This window comes from Stegodyphus dumicola, chromosome 4 (genome assembly GCF_044657685.1).
Source record: "Stegodyphus dumicola isolate Sdum_Otavi_A_Nest chromosome 4, ASM4465768v1".
In the NCBI taxonomy this organism is placed as follows: Eukaryota; Metazoa; Arthropoda; class Arachnida; order Araneae; family Eresidae; genus Stegodyphus; species Stegodyphus dumicola.
Window position 1 is genome coordinate 171146392 of NC_140771.1, and position 18417 is coordinate 171164808.

General features: G+C 32.6%; 1 protein-coding gene across 1 annotated transcript in view; it reads right to left on the minus strand.

The window, feature by feature from the left end:
* Positions 1 to 18417, minus strand: part of LOC118188251 (tyrosine-protein phosphatase Lar-like) — a 1537039-nt gene that overhangs the window by 1351119 nt on the left and 167503 nt on the right. Inside the window, exon 2 of the mRNA XM_085815767.1 lies at positions 2909 to 2955. The gene's annotated coding sequence lies outside the window, so the exon portion shown is untranslated. The remainder of the gene's footprint in view (positions 1 to 2908; positions 2956 to 18417) is intronic.

Sequence of the window (18417 nt, forward strand, 5' to 3'; positions counted from 1 at the left end):
GTAAATACCAAGAACTATCTTTTCGTCAGTTACCAAACACCAAAGAATTTTTATACTTTGCTTAAGATCCACAGTCAATTGCCTCTTATTCCGTCATTTGCCGTTAAACCCCGTCACTGCCAAACGAGGACCACGTGTCCGAGAATGTTCTGTTTCTCCCTGGGGTGAGATTAAAGCCTCGTAGTTGCGAAAGGCAACTAAGAAACAATGAAAGTCATAAAATTCCATGACCGCTATCTGCCATGATTGAGAATGGTTAAGGGACACTAAAAACAGGAGGATGTTAAACGGACGAAGACGATTTTCTCCAGGAGATGCTCAGTCTATGTGTGGGCTGCTTGAGATAAGGTTCGAAGAATTTTTTCTCAAGTACTTCATCAAAGAAGCTGAAGAAGCGAAACGTCTGAGAGCTCTATTACTTCGTTTATGGTCTATTGAACGGATAAGGAAGCTGACGAAGAGCTTTTACCGAAAAAGTTGTGGATTGCCGTTAACTGGAGCAGACGCATACATAAGAATGAAATACTCCACGGTTTTAAGCTTTGTAAAGGTGCTTATCACTGGTTTTAAAATTGTGATATAATATCAACACAAACACACAAGGGGGAGTGGTGAGAGGTTTTGAATAAATTATTAATTCTATTATTTTTGACTTCCATTTACTTTAATTTTATTAATCTTAGAAAGCAGGTTATATTGAGCAATGATGAATTTTTTAGAAATTAATTGGAGGATTTAAATAGCAATTATAATTTACTTAAGAAACTTATAAATTCTAAATGTTTTGGGGGGGGGTTCATAAGCAACTCATGCAGTCAGACCTTTTTGATTAATTGTTATCCAAACTGAATGTTACAAACATACAATGTTTGATATCTAAGAAACTAACTAGCTTATATTATTGAAATTTCGCACATATATCCATTTGTACTATGAGATAACCAGTAACAGAGGGAAAAAATTCTGAAAGTGTTCAGATATTCACGGTCGCTCAAAAGGGCTCTTTTAAAGTTGAATATGGATATCAGTAGAGATTATCAATAGGGTTGGTCCAGGTGGAATAAAGAAACATTTTATAAAATACTAGATGAGTATGTATTTAGATTAACATGGAAATATTGGATGTATTCAATAGTTTTGGAAAAAATAAAAGATATATAGTGTCGAAAGTTTCCAATTATAAATATAGGAATTCAATGCATTTTAATAAAGCAGATTATAAAATAAAAAATTAAGATTCTAAAGTGCTGCATCTATTGTTTTTAAACACCTTAGTTTGTCTATCAGTACCAGAGAGATTAAATTTGAAAGCTAAATATATTACATTCTGCCGAATGGCAACGGATTCGAATGAAAAGTGAAACAACACAAATTCGCTTTTTGAGAATAATAGTCCTTTTGATCAAAAAGAGGTGGGGGAGAATGATTTGAGATATGGAAATGAAACCAAAAACGGTGAAAAGAAAAAAAAAAAAAAAAAAAAACTTCATAATTGCTAGAATTTTTTGATTTGCCCTGTGCTTGCGTCTCGGCTATGGTAGCATTCTTGGAGGTTCTGGCTGTAAGTTTAAATCAGAAGGATTAGAAACATTAACACTATTAATAAATCTTTAACATATTACTTATTAAAAATATCATTATAAACAATATAAAATGTGTAAAAACACTGCCTGATCAAACATGCGTATCTCTAAGCGCAGGAAATATAAGGAAACATGTTTTGGTTCTGGTGCGATTGTGAGTTTTAATACGAAAATCTCATTGAAACCTTATATAATAATAGAAGAACGGTGAAAAGATCCGTTACTATTACCCAAAATGTATCACTCGATAAAAATTGTTATACTTTTAGGTCACCTTACTACAAAGCAAGTTTAAAGTAGCTACCCTATTTCGTTCACTTTTGGAACGAAACGATGGTTCAACAACCAAAATATTCAACAGATAATAATTAATCGACCAGTGCCTTTCAAATCTTCTACATGACACTGACTTCGAGAAATCTGAAGTAACTATGCATATAATAGTATTACCGTGGTATCTTACTACTAAGTGAAAAAAACAAATATATAGTTTGTGCATTTAATAGCATTATTTCTGTAACTGTCTGGTAGTACTTTTAGAAAGAGTATAGTAATACTAACTATATAAGACAAAACGGTACCTAATATTTACTACCGGAGAATGTCTATTAGTAATAGGACTATTAGTAACGGACCCTTACTCTACGATGGCACTAGACGATCGTTACTAGACATAATTTTTCGTAGTAATACTAAACATATAAGACAAAACGGTACCTAATATTTACTACCAGAGAATATTCGTAATGAGACTATTAGTAACGAACCCTTACACTAGGGCGGCACCTAATAACCGTTACTAGACATAATTTTCGTCGTAACTACTATCAGACGATTTCTGCAATAACTACTCTAAAACTATACCAAGTAATATACTACTAGGTTAACTTCTAGTAGCGGTACAATGCTTAGTAACTGCTGCTGCGTAATAACTAGCTGCTGCTAGTTACTACGTAGCATTAGTTCCTAAGCATTGTAATGGTATCGAGCATGGAGCGGAACTCAGTGACCGCATCTCTGCAGTATTGCATTAGACCGTATCTCTACAACAAATTGGCACCTAGCAAAGAAGTATTACTATTTTACTACGCATCAGTTCCATGTCAAATATAGTCCTATGGAATCTTCGTCGGTTATTGTAGGTAATTGGTAGACAATTATATTCTATATTTTTCTGAGTTTCTGAAACATACTTCAATTATTTTACCTATTTTTCGACGTATGAATTTTTGTAACTATCTTTACGTACTTGCTCAAAGCTTTTTACTCAAAGTTATAATGCAAATGCCGTGATAATTAGCAATTCATAAAACAAATTAACTTACCGAAATTGCTTCTGCTGGGCGTTTGTTTACACAGTCAGTGAGGAAAACTAAAAAAGAAAAGAAAAGATTTGTTAATAATGGAGGGTAGAGAAGTAAAAAAAATTAGGCATACAAAAATTAAATAAGTGTTTTTCAACAAAAACGTAAAAGAAACGTTCGTTTTAAAATAACAAATGTCCTTTTCCAAAATTAGATTGGAAAGTAATACAATGTGATCCAGAACCTGCAGGATTCTTGGTATAGCTTCTAAAAATTTAAAAACAGCATAAAGGAAACCACTATATGGCATTTTCTCCCTCCTTTTCGGATGCATTAGTGATGTAATTGGAAGCGTACTCGGTACGTATTCGAGAGATCCAGAGTTCGAGTCTCGGCGGCATAATTCCCAAGTGCCCATCAGTATCCTTTGATTTTGAAAGTGTAAGATTCAAAATATATACTGTGAATGATCTGATTATACCTGTTTTAACATTAAAAGTTATATATGAATAAATTAAATATATTCGTTGTGAATAAAATAAATTAATTCTGTTTGAAGAGTATATTTTGTGCAGGGAATACATTTAAGAATGAATAGTTATTAACATTAAATGTGTAGGAATGAAAATCAGGCAAGTTCGCTTTGAATATATTGTGTATTAGCTATTATTATAGAACATCTTTTTCAGTACACTGCAATAAAAATGCTAAGCCTTCTACTATTTACATATATAATTATGCTTATATTTGATGTAACTTCGCACTGAAAATTTTAACAAAAAATATACTATGATTTAGTTACTGTGTAAAGGAATTTGCGTGGGAAATCCTTTTCAACCATTTTGCTTAAAACGTGGCAAAGGTCATGTGAAATGACAGAAATATTACTAGAAGCCCATTGGTCCATTCCAGAAGCCACTTCCTCGGTGACTATACAGACATGCGCTTACGAAATACGCATCCAGGAGAAGGAATTACACATTTTTCACGTCCCCTTAAAAATAAATAAGTAAATAATATTAAAAAAATCTAAAATGTTTCAGATTTCAAATTACCTCCAAAGGGGCGTTTTTTTAACATTTTTTCTGTTACTTTTATTTATTAAATATAACGTTCTTCGTACTTAAACCATAAAATTCAGTTTAAAAGCAATATTGCAAAATAGTTTTAAATTGAGCATATCTTTAAAATTTCTGATAGGCTGTCTCACGTGCTGGAGATAAAAATGTTTTTTCTGTACAACGTTGCCATTGCTCCCTTTGAAATCCTTGAGTTTGTGAATCAAAAATTCGTTAAAGATTTACAAAATATGAAATCGATAATAAAACAAATTCCAAATTTATAATTTTTTACTTCCACATGAACATGTTCGCAGTAGTTCGCTTCGTCATTCAAAATTCGATAACTCTATATACTGCTTTATCACAATGAGAGAAGTATACATACATTTATGTAGATTTTTCATTATTTAATTTCTTCAAATATAACGCAAGACTCTAACATTAGGTGGCAACAGTTTAAAAAGTGAAATGGACATTTATAGTGAACGAACGCAAAATCGCAAAACGGAAACAATAGTCCTTCAGGGAGACAAAGCTCCTTTGGACTAAAATACGCGTAATGCCTCTACAACTGCCCCCCCCCCGGAATTAAAAGGTTGTGAACGACAATTCGTCACCACCAGGATTTGGCGATTGGGCTCCCTAATCTCTAGTTGCCATTTACAAGGGGGTATACAAGGCATTATTTCTCTCCTTTCTGCATGACTTCGTGGTGCAATTGGAAGCATACTCGACGCATATTCAAAAGTTTCAGGGTTTGAGTTCCAGCAAAGACGCTGCATACTTTTTTAACGGCTCCTGCTTAAAAACAAAAACAAGCACAAAAAAACCTAATGAATCTACAGCAAAAAAAAACCTAATGAATCTACAGCAAAAAAAAAAAAAAAAAAAAAAAAAAAAAACCAGTATCCATTGTTGTAAGAGTTTTAGCATTCACCCAAGGGAACATTTGGAACTGCAATACGCTTTGTGTTATTTTAATCTTTTGGTTCAACATATTCAAACGTACGAAGAATATTAAGTACGGTGCGAATAATTAATTGTAATTAATTCACATGCAGCTTCGTCTCTATCTTTCTTAGAATAATTACTTGTAAAAATATCTTGTCTTGATGCTAAGCATGAGCTATGTGAGGAAAGAAATTATACAAATATGGAAAAAGCTGCAATACTAAGGCGTGAAGGTAGTAGTTATTTCAATTCACTACTGCACTTAGTTTTCTAAGGTTACATGATGAGGTATTCTGAGCTTAGAAGCCCAATTTTATTCACAAAACATAAATTGCTATTATAGGGCAAGCAAATCATTTATTGTAAATAAAATTATTATGTTGCTTTATTTAACATTATTATAAGGTAACCGCTTAAAGAAATTCTTCCTGAATTTCTAGGTTCGAAATTTCAAATTAGAAAAAGAACAATTTATTCTGAAAAAAAAAATGCTCATGGTCTGTGAAATATGAATTTCGTTTGCTATATTTACTAACGTACTTGAAATATAATCGTTTGGATTAGTTGTCCTTAAACTGTCTTCCATGTGACCCCGAATAACTCATCTAGAGGTCAATATCGAAATCTAAAGAAATTCTAAAATATCATATGCGCAGCAAAAATAAGACTTTAAGCGTTCAATTAGATAATTTTAATTTATTTATTTTAGTAGTTTCAGTTAATATAATGTGGATAGTTATATGTTTAGAAGCGAAAGTATAACAGAATAAAAAATTAATGATTTTCTATGCAATATGCACGCAATATTTATACATTTTCAATATTTTTTCACAGTTCCTTTTTCTGAGGATGTTAGAGGGTCCACAGAAGTGGATGTTAGAGGGTCAACAGATTTTAGATTTTAGATTTAACGATAGATTTCTCATACATTTCTAACTCTTCCCTAAGTTGACAGCGTTTTAAGACCATTGTCTTAGATGATATTGAAGGTTTGTATTTGCAATGAAGGAATTTTGGACTCATACAAATGCAGCTTAAGTCGAAAATATTTATCCACTTAGAAATGATTGCAGCAAAAATTTTATTTTGGTTCATATTTACATGTAGTTAATCAAATTACAATTTAAATACCATATTTCTTGCCATACATTACACGCGCTGTATGTGAGATTTTTTACTAAAAACATGCATCCAGTCTGTAGTCCATTTCAGTCAGATTAAAGCGAATTCTATGTAACTAGAAAGGTCGGCGTGGATAATCCCATACAACAGTCGGCATGGATAATGCAGACGTTAAGTTCATAAAAGTCAGATCACAACTGGCTACAAAAACAATATTATTAAAATATATTTCTCCCCCTACAAAAGAAGAGCAAAGTGCGAGACAAAGTGGAAAGCATTATTCTTTTCTCCTTTGGATTACAGATTGGATGCAGGCCGCTTGAAAAAATTCATAACATGTTGTACAGGAAATCCATAGCAGGGAATTAGACACTCGGGTACTTGAAATTCAGTTTGATATAGTATAATATTTTAGTTAAATTAGGGTTACTTGGAAGCTAGAGAAGAGTTAAATTACCCTTTATTTCTAACTTAGCTTTATTTCAATAATTAATTTATTAAATTAAATGAACAAACGACACCTTTTCGGGCTTACAATAAGCCTCCATTTGGTCTTTAACTCAATATAGAAAATATAAAACTAAACTAGTATTAAATAAAAGTAACCAGACAAAGCTGCACAGAATCAAATAACAGAGTTGTTTCTTATTTAAGACCGGAGACAGAACACGCTTTCCTACTGAAGTGGCCCAGACTTTAGCTTAAATATTCGTTTCTACATCATTTACTAAATCGAAATCCTGAAAATTCATTCTGGCAGGGAAACGTAAAAAACAATGAAAATTCAATATACTAAAATACGATGAAAATAAAAAAAGAATCATTGTTAAAATAGGATTATTATCCTAGCATAACTTAAAAAGCTTAAGAAGCACAAAACTTTTAAGGAAACTTATGTGTCCCGGTGGTATTCCATCTTATAAAAGGAACATATTTATTAATCGATAATCCACGATGACTTTAATTAAAACTTTATATACATCAGTAAGAAAATTCCTATATATATCATATTTCTAATAACATTCTAAAATCTCAAGTCAGGATGTAATCTAAATTAAAGTTGTACAATTTAAGAAATATGTATACAATCTTGTAAGAAAATGTATTTAATAGTATTTTAATAATAATAATTTTAAATGAATTAGATAATAATGTGCACATGCCAGTCTAAAATGATCCTTTTTAATTTACCCTGCATAATTATCTTTTTGACGATCACCATAAAACGTAAAACATTACATCACTATTGAGCCGAAGTTATTCCAAATGCTATTTTGAAAAGAAATATTAGTTTTATACCTTCCAAATAACTAATGCCTGTGCATGTTCAACGGTGTATCAATACGCTGCTTTGAATATTTCTCAATCGGATTACTGCTGCAAAATAAACATCTTAGTTCAATAAGACATATTGTAGAGTTTTCATGAGAGTGAATAATACTTTTAAGATTATGGAGACAAAATTTCTTAAGCAATGCATAAAAAATAAGCTTTTAGGTAGGAAATAGAAGTTTTTCTGATTTCCATTTCAACCTTTGATACAAAGAACTTATAAAAAGGTATTTTTCATCTTCGTATTATTATAAATTTTTTTTTTTTTTTTTTTTTTTTTTGTTTTTTTTTTTGGGTGTGTGTGTGTGTGTGTGTGTCTTTCAATAGAATCTCTCTCGAGCAAAGAAATTTTATCGAGTCTAAACAAAGAATTCGTATTGATTTAATATCATCTTCAAAATATTTTCTCTTTAACTTCTGATATTTGCTATAATATTACAAATTCTTACAGGTGTAAAAGCAAATCTGTGACTTTTTAAGGTAATGATAAAATTAACATAAAAAATAAATAACGCATTCGTAAATAAAAGAATCAACCAATCCTATTTTAAAATCCAATTTATGTAAGCAAAAAGCGTATTTAGGGATTTTTGACTTAATCGTGATAAATCTCTTATAGTAATTGGAATAGCCTTCAAAATAGCAATGTTCATTTCATGCGTGTTTTCATCGCATAAGCGTTTTGTTTTTTTTACCTTATTGTATTCATTTTTGTTACAGTGACAATCCAACTGTCTTTTAAAATTTATAATTCATCTGTAAATAAATATGTTAAATTCTTTTCAGTATGTAGATTCAAAAAGACGCTGCTCTCTCTCCTACGAAAACGAAACATTATTTTACCCAAAGCTTCGTAACAGCAATCTAAAAATGAGAACTTACAACGATCTAACTCTGAACAGGCTGAAACTAAAGATCATCCATTACGGCAACAAGTTTCATAGAACATAGATATCTTTTTTCACTTCTATATGCTTTATTTATTATCGGTCATATGAAATGAAAGCAGTCAAGGGTTATGAGGATTCATATAACCATTCATTAACGTAACTTTAAGAGTGAAGTATGTTCAAAGATACAGGCAAAATTGCGGGACACAATAAATTTGTTGAAATCGACGATATTCTCTTTATTTGTATAAACAATACAACAATGCCAGAAGAATATTAACTAAACAGTTGATCTTTGGAGGTATGGACGGATAAACAGTTAAATACTTTCTAGATGAAGTTCCTAATATAGACATTAAAACACTTGCACAAAGCCCAAAATTGCAGAAAAATTCAATAATTAGAAAATACAGAGGTCAACGGTATGCAGTTTCACTGAATGGCATGGTTTTTGTTTACAACGAAATGTTTTATTACCAGATGATATGCAGTTTTATTCCCAGGTGGCCCTGCAGCGGTTCGTAAACCTGATGTTTCATACTGGCCTGTGATGATCATTCAGAATTATTTTTAAGATGTATCTTTATCAAATCCAACATGCACATTAAAACGTATCCAAACTTAGTAATCTGAAAGACTGAAATCGAGAGACTTAAAATAACTGCAAATAAGACTACAAATAAGAGAGACTGCAAATAAGACTTTCCAGCGAGTGAAAAACAATGCTTATTGGCTGTCAAACATCTTATGGGCTGCATACGCTCTCTTCTAGATTCATTTCGAAAGGAAACCCGGCTACTCTGTAGATTTAGTAAATGTCCATTAAGTACAGATGAAGCTCACTAGATACAGTATCAGTTAATGTCCACTGCCCCGGTGTTTGCCAATGGAAGCTGCCAGTCCTTTCGTCTATACGGACGTTCCACGTGGATAGCTTTCCAATGACGTAGTAACATTACCTAATCTTATCGTTATCTCTTGCTTTTATGAAGTAAACGAATGTGTACCTGAATATTTTCTTTTCTTATGTTTTACCTTTGGGATAATAATCCTCTATCTTTGTATGTAAAGCATTCCGATTCGTTATGAAGAGAACTTACAGAATTTCTTTCTTTCGAATTGCATTACATTTTCAAACAGAATTCATAACACTAAAATTAACTTGAAAAAGAAAAATTTCAAGTTCATCAAAGCCAATAAGAAGCCAATTAAAGTTATCATAAATGTTGTACCTTCTTCATGTACCAGTTAAAGATCTTTAACCCAGACAATGTACAGATAATCCTGAACCGCAAGAGAGATCGAGAATTTAATGTACCCAAACAAACAACTATCATAGTGCTATATATAGAGTAAAACATAAATTAAAAAATAGGAAAATGAACTTTTTAAAATTTTAAAACTTAAGGCTGGATTAGAATTAATAAGAAAATCATAAACTAAAGTGGATAAATTTTGATATATGTTGAAAGTCTGAAAATTCTGAATCATCAAGTAATAAATTTAGCCAATTAAAGCTCGATTCTGGAAATATAGCCTAAATTCAGAGTTCAGAAACTAGGTTTTAGAATCAGAAATGGTATCAAACATGATGAAGCAATCAACAGAAATAGTATCAAACATGCTGAAGCAATCAAACAGCCCATTATTTTAATAAATCTAACTTACCGGGTGGTAGTTTTAGTCAAAATAAAGATTGATTTCTGAGATAGTCTAACTATAGTTTCCATTTAGAAACTGGGTTCCAGAATCCTGAGCAGGGTCATTCCTTCTTAAAAAATCAGGTAGACTATTATTTTAATATTGTGATCGTTCCTCCATTAAACTAAAGACTAGCACTATAATCTGCTCGGTTTTAAATAAGCCTTAAATTTCTGTGAAACAACTGGCATGATAATTATTGAAAATAAGAATCAAACTAAATATATCTCAAAGGAAAATTAAGCCCTTATTTGAAGAAGGCTTAAATATTAAGAACACTGTACTTCGCCGACAATTCCAGACTGTAGGGAAACAAATCTAGGTATTAATTTTGAACGGAAGGGGTAGAGTTGGACTGAAGCCATTACACATTTAGGACTTTAAGTCATTTCCTTGAGCATCAACAATGCAGTTAATCCCCCATTCCATATCATTAAAATTCTTCTAATACGCCCTATGTATTATAAAAGATTTTGCTAACCTGAATGAATAAATGTTTAACTATGCCAAACAGATATATCATTTCCACAGCAAGAAACAGCATAACTGGGACCAAAGTAAACCTTCATAGATACGGTGTAGACACATTTTGAATCGAGAGAATATCTTGATGGGTAAATTGTTGAACTGATAAAATTTAATATTTAAAATAAAGGCTTTTTTCTTAAAAATCCTTAAATTTTTAAAGTATTCTTCAGCAAAACAGAATTAATATAAAAAAAAAAAACATCTGAATATATGTTTCCAGAGTCTGAATTGAAAGATTTGTAAATTGATAAATTAATCCAGTGCCAAAAATTTAAAGAGAAATTTATAACTCGAAACTAATTCAGATTCTCCTTCAGAAAAATCAAAAGGGGAGCGATTTTGCTATTTATAATTCTAGAAATTTATATTTCTAGAAATTCGAAATCATAAATAAACCTTTTGAAAATTGGAGCTTAGAATGCTCAGTGACAATATGTACGAACTATGCCACGATCACTAGCCGAGAAAGTACCTATCTCCAAAGTTAGTAAGATGGGCACTGAAATGGTATAATTTAAATATTAAATACATCAATATGAAGTAAAGTTCGGATGTGCCCTGTTAAATTCGAAAATTTTAGATTCACAAATGACTGTAAGTGATTAGCAGAAGGCGGTTATGCTTTTATGAAGGAATGGTTATGCTTTTATGAAGGAATGGTTATGCTTTTATGAAGGAATGGTTATGCTTTTATGAAGGATCCCGAAAACTTTGAACACCCGCATATACGACAGAATAAGAAACATGGCAAATAATTATGAAATTACCGATGACTTTTTGTTTTACTCAAAGGCTTTAATTCAAAGCATAGAATTCAGATCGGTGATCGCAGAATTCCTATAGAAGTTACGATAAATCGAGAATTCCCATAAACGTTTGCTAGAAGTTACGATAAATAAAATAAAAGTTTTTACTTCTAACAATATTCCGCTTTTACAAATGGGGGAAATGGTTTCCATACGATGAACCTCCGTGAAAGTTGTTGCAGATGTATTTCGAAATAAACTAATTTTAAACTACAAGGAGGTCAAAAAGTAAGTTTTAGTAATGGCCTATAATTCGTTAGACAAATGTTTCAAGAACTGTGCACGGGTCTTGTCATTGACACTTTTAATATGCCGCTCATTGAATACAATCTAATACTGAAGAACGAGAATATAGAAATATAATATAACCAACCTAGGTTAGACATCAATGCATATACATTCTCGAAACTGTGCGTCAATAAAGACGCCTAAAGTAAACACAGCATTCATGATATCGGCAAAATACGATGCTACGCAAAAAGAAAAAACCCCGCAGATATATTTTTGGAAGGAATTTCATATCACAGCTGAATAAACTATTCTTTCAGCGAAAAGGGAAGAATAATATAAGGTGTATTCAAAAGCAAATAATTATTCGGATTAGTTACGCGCCAGGTTAAAACGGCGTCATGATAAGAAACTTCTAATGTCGCTATAAAATATTAAAAATGAAGCATTCTTTATTTTCCATTCCACCCCCAAGGTTGATGAGTTCTGTCCAAAATTAAAAAGACCATTAGTAATTGAACGTGCAAGATCTGCGGTGTTTAGGTGAAAGGGAATAATGATTCAGTGGTTACGGCAAATGTGAACCAGGGAAATCTATTGTAATAATGAGCTGATATGCCTTCAATAAGAGAAGTGCTATGTGCAACCCCATAAAAGTCAACCAGGCACATCTAGAAGTATTCGATCTAGAGGCGGCCAAATCAAGCAGCGAGTGAAACAATGCATGCCGCAGTTGTGCAAAGAAAAGTCCCAAAGTCAAGAGCAGCCCGTAGCAGCTTAAGATATCCCAAGCACTGAAGAGAAATCAGTCTGTTCAGGGACACATGGCTAGATAAAGCTTTACAACCCAGTTAGTTTCGATACACAGCTTCCATTGACTACATCAGTACAGAGCATGGTGCGAAAGCATTCCAGTCGATAGTAAAGGTTCGAAACAAAGATGGACTGAAGTCATCAGACGTCAATAGAAGCAAGCAGGGTTCCAGAGGAAGCGATGGAGACAGTCTGAAATTGGGAAGAATTTATACAGCTCTAAGAGAATAATCGAATAACAAAAAGGATTAAAAGACAAGAGTAGGATGACCATGATAGAGCCAAGGCAATAGCTGAAAAGACTACGTGTTGAGGTGGCCCATCTAAAATGAATTTATCTAGAGAAGATTGTCCGACCATAACATCGTTTGCGAGGTAACCATTTAGTAATAGAGAGAAGAAGTAAAAGTTGCCTGTACGTAACACAGACAAACGCACACACACACGGATATTTCACATAAAGAGAAACTGGAGAGACAATTGTAATACAGTAATTGCCGCTTTATGTGATGACGTTTATCAAAGGATAATTTGAAAACTTTTGCCTAATGACAACATTAAACGATGAGGAAAAATATTTTTCAAAACAGCAATTAAGTTTAAGTAATTTGATGTGTATAACTAGAAACACATACATGCTTATCTTCACAGCATTTTAAATAAGGAAAACGTTGTTACTATTGAATTGTCTGGAAGCGTTATGCAAACATTAATTTCCGAACTGTGCCTAAGGTTTCCAGAAATTTTTTTGCTCATGGTTGAATTCTAATTTCAATAGGAAGGCATTCCTTATATAAGCATTTACAGGGAATTTTCCGATTTTATCCTTATGTTCTTCATGATACGCTTTGATTTGTTTGAGAAAGTTCCTGAAAGGTATCTTTTGTCTGAAGAAGAGAGACCTGTGTCTAATCATTCTCGAAATCAATAAAGTTATTAAAATTCTGCGCCAAACTGTACAAAAGGTTGTTTTTGCCTAGTTTTAAATGGCTGACTGAAATAAAATCCATGCTGGTTGTTGACTTAATCCCTTACCAGATGATATTCTTTTCGTCATTTGAGAATTACTAAAGTTTATTCTTATCTTATTTGAAGAATTTGCTTCAGTGTAAAAAATTAATTTTATAACATTCTCATATCATTAACCCAATTGAAGATCGCAATAAACGATGCATTGCTCCTGTTTCTGCACAGAAACAAACAAGACTTCGGGAATTCGTTAATAATATGCGAATGATAACATTAGGTTGAATCCTATACAACTGTGTATATATTGTGACAAACTTCTGGCGGAGGTAGAGCACATCATAAGGATTACGATTTGCATAGGAACCCCTGCCCAGAAACGTCATTGTACGCCGCCAGACAGGACAGGAGGGTGCTAGTGGAAAGTGGGGATTGCCTCGTTCGAGCGGTAGGAACCATACAAAGAACATGGTGCGCTATACGAACGCAGAGCTTGTGAACGTGTGGTTCCAACGTGGTGGGGTGCCTACTCATTTTGGACTGGATGTTCGTAGCCATTTGAACAGATCATTCCCGCATCGAAGGATTGGGCGTGGTGGACCGGTTCCATAGCCCCGGAGATCAGCGGATTTATCAAGACCATATTTTTTTTTTGTGTGGGGAGCCGTCAAAAGTGTTGTGTATCACGATCCTGTTGTGTCTGAAACGGATCTCGTGGCAAAACTTGCCTGCGCAGCTCTACAATTAAAGAAATTCCGGTGTGCTTGAGCATGTAAGGCAATCAATCGTCCGTCGGTGTCAGGCATGTTTGGCGTCTGATAGTGCAAACATCGTGCATATGTTGTAACATTTAAGCTGTCTTACACCATTTGTATTCATGTCCAGTAAATGTCTCAAGTTAATCACTCTCTTGTTTACTTTCCCATCTTCTACCTCTGCTACCCCTTACCAATGACATTTCCGGGCCATCGGTTTATGTGCAATTCTTAATCCTTATGATGTGCCCTACCTCCTTTAAGGCCCGTCCACACGAGTACGCTCGAAACGTAGCTGACGAACGCGCTTTTACGTTACCAGCGTAAAAGCGTCCAAACGAGTACGCTTGCGAAGAGTGCGTTTAACCAATAGAATTATTTTGCGCAAAAATCACGTGACGCTGTAATATAACGTCAACAGAGCTGTATCTTATTACTTCGCTGTTCTTCTCTATGTTTGCGGCAAGTTGTCCGAATCAGATGATTTTTTTTATAGCTGAAACTTTACTATTATGTACAATTATTAAGCAGAGGCAAAACCGCAAAAAATGGCAAGAATGGGTCCGAAAGATTTATTTAGAGCGACCTGTTCAAAGAGATTTTTTTTTTTTTTTTTTTTTTTTTTTTTTTTTAACTGCCTTGTTTGCGAAAGGAATATCTGGAATTATTAAATTCCTACTATTAGCTCACACTCTCCCTATATCTTGTTCAAATTTTCAGTACATAAAATGCTTTTTATTCATCCACTCAAGTTCAAATACAATATTTTAAACTTGCAGTGAATGACACTTGATGTTAATATAGCTTTTTCAGATATTAAAATTTTTTAAATTTTTAATTAAAAAAATTATGTTTGTATTTTTATTTATTTATTTATTTATTTTTGTATTTTTAAACTTTTCTTTGTGGTCCTAAGTAGGAATTGACTTAATGTTTTTGGGGGGAGGTATATTACTTGTTTTTTAATTCCTTCAGGATGAGTATCGACCAGTTTGACAGACTTGCAGATTCTATATCGTATGAAAATTAGGATTTATAAAATTGGTTTGGAATACAGTATATAAAGAGAATTAAATTACTTAATTCTCTTTATATACACCATCCACCATATAATAAAACCAACTTCATATTTTTTTAACTCGCTATCTTTTGTTTTTCTTTTTATTTATTTTTGAATTTAGAATGAGGTTCAAACTTTGGACAGTTTATGAGAAATTATGTGCATGATCAAATATGCAATAAAGTAAAAATAAAGAGAGAATTTATAAATGATATATGATAAAGAGATGCAGATATATTTTTACATAAGGATTTCTATTTGCACTGCACATTTTTAAACTAAATTAAAAACAATAATAATAATGAATAAAATAAGAAATAAAAACAATAATAATAGGTAAAATAAGAATATAATGATTCATGATTAAATATAAGAAACACGTTTCAAAATGAGAAAAGCTAACTGAATTATACCGTCTACGGGTGAGATTCGAACTTGCCACCTTTCCATTCCTCCGCCAACAAAGCAGCGCGCTGAGCACTCAGCTATCTGTGATAGAATTGTTTGTGAAAAATAATATAACAAGTAGAAGTCGCTGCAAAGGTCATTTAATTAAACTTAAATAAATGATTGCTGTATGACACAAGTTGTAACTTTCCTCCAAAATTTCGTAATTGTATTTTATTGAGTACTCTTTCACAGTCAACTGCTTTATTTTAGGAGTTATTATATTCCTGAAGTTAGTTTTTGGTATATTTAATATTGGGATATTTATAGAGCTATTTTATTTATAGATTTGGTATATATAATATTGGGATATTTATATTACACATGATATAGCCAATATTTATAATAATTAAGGAGAATTTTGTAAGGCAGAAACTTTGATTTCGTAGAAACTGTAATTTATTTAGGCTCCTATTACTTACAGTGTTATAAATAGGTGAAACATATGGACATACTGGTCGGATCATTGCTTTATAAGTATACAGTTTTCCCTTTTAATGAGAATTTTAAATTTATACTAATATGTACGGTTTGAGAAATCTGAAGAGGGCGTGAACAATGCTGATTATTTTATTGCTGTATACAGTTATATTTCTAAGCAAAAACTCATCTCTGTGTGGCTCTGACGCCATATTGAAACGGGTAAGCAAGAAGGTTTTCTGATTATGACACGTGATAAGAACTCGGTCGGCTATTGGCTATACGCGCTCGTCGCGGGCGTAAAAGCTGAACAGGAGCGTACTCAGTTTTACGTCTTCTGCGTCCTGCGAATTTACGCCGGCGTCAAAAAAGTTACGTCAACTGCGTCGGGAGCGTCCTCGTGTGGACGGGCCTTTAGAAGTTTGTCGCAGCATTTACTGAACATCCTGTAGAGCGGTGTGTACTGTAAAAATAAATTATAATTAATAAGGAAGTAAATTATAAATAGGAGTATAGAGGCTGTTCGGGCATTTTTTAGACGATTTTGCTTTGCTATAAAAATCGCGTGCTTGGAAACTTTAATTACAACTATATTTTAATTACAACTATATTTTTGAAAGTGTAAATTATGATCTGCTATTTGATAATTTTGTTTTCATGCAAAATGGCGCTTTTAAGGAAACAATGCACGGAAGGCCATGTTTGTGCTTTTTCCGAAAAAAAAAAAAAGATTTGTGTTTATTCATTAAAAAATGCTTAGAAAGCCATGATCTTTCGGTATCTAAACGACACGATAGACAATGTTGTTAATAAGAAAGGAAAAAGTATTTAAAACCACGTTTGGCTTCAAAGAGAAGAATTGTTCAACATATATAGCCAAGTATAAAATGGAATGTTTCAAATATTGCGAAAATAAGATCTTTAATATTAAACGAAAGTCCGCCAAGTCAATGGACATTCTCTTTACACACAGTGTGATCAATCAGCAGAATTTCATCAAGAAGCAAGCAGTCACAAGTGAAAATTGACTTTTAAGTTCCTTCAAAAAATGGAATACGAAATGTGTACCAAGGCCATAACCCTTCACTTATATCCCTACCAAATTCTTCTGGTGTAACATCCATGGATTTGAGCGCTTTGGGACTTTTAAAAGCGGATTGTCCAGATGTTGACCTACAACCATCCTTGGACTTTGGAAAGCTGCTCAAGAGGAATGAAGTAAAATAATTCTTCTGTTACTAGAAAAAACTTTATTGTTTTGGGAAATTACGGTGTAAAAAATAATTAAGAATAAAGGTGATCAAAGGGAACATTTAAAACACAAATATTTTACGTAAAATAGTTCTGTAAATCACTCATTTAAACGATTTGGTACCATTTTCTTCTAGGAAAGCTGAAAGACTTACACCGCTAATTAAAACTTTGTATGCTAATTTTTTAAAGGTTTAGTAGCTGCATAAAACCTTTGGTTCCAAGTCAGTTGAGTTCTAGTTTTGTTCATTCTCACCAAAATGCTAATTAATTAATGTACATAAGCGCTGAGATCTTCAGTTTGAGTAAGGCCGGAGCAAAACAATGCAAAAGTATAGCATCGAAACCACAAGCAAGCTTATAAAGCTAAAAAATCTAATAAAAAATTATTTTCATTTTGGGCAGACCGAGTCCAAAAAAAACAAAACATGTAAAGACACACAATCCAACATACGTATGTAAAAATACTAGCAAATGAGAATTTAATAATAAAAATAATAAAATTAAGAAGAAAATTGTAAAAAGAAGAGTTAGTTCCTAAATTTGTAGCTTTACAGCAACATTTGTCTTGAAATGAAGAAATATTAAATCAACATGCCCATGATCATAAGAGTGCTGTTAAGCTTAAAATGTGCTAAGTAATGAATTAGATAGTATAGTATCAAATTAATATAATGTTATCATTTTTAATGGCGTTTATATATATATATATATATATATATATACATGCAAATTTTAAATAAAGTACCGTATTTGCGGCGTATAAGACGCACTTTTTCCCTTTGAAAATAGGTCTGAAAAACGGGGTGCGTCTTATACGTCGGTACTTATTGCGTCGATACGATGTTTGTGAATGGGTCAAAGTTTCATGAGATTCTGTGAAAACAGAGAGAGTTGTTAAATCATTTAAGAAGTGTGGTATTAATAATTGACTGGATAGTACAGAAGACAATTTGTTGTATGAGGACTCAGATGCTGATTTAGAAGAAGTTTCAAGTGACTCTTCATTTAGCTGTGGAGATGAGTGTCTCGGTTTTGACGAAGTAGATTAACTCCTTCACATCCAATATGCCCGACACAGCCCTACATTGAAACAACCAGAACCGCCCGAAAACGACCGAGATTGTAATCTTCTTTTCTTCCCACCCCTTAAGGTATGCAATAGCAGGTGCACTTTCCCCAAATGCATTGTACCAGTT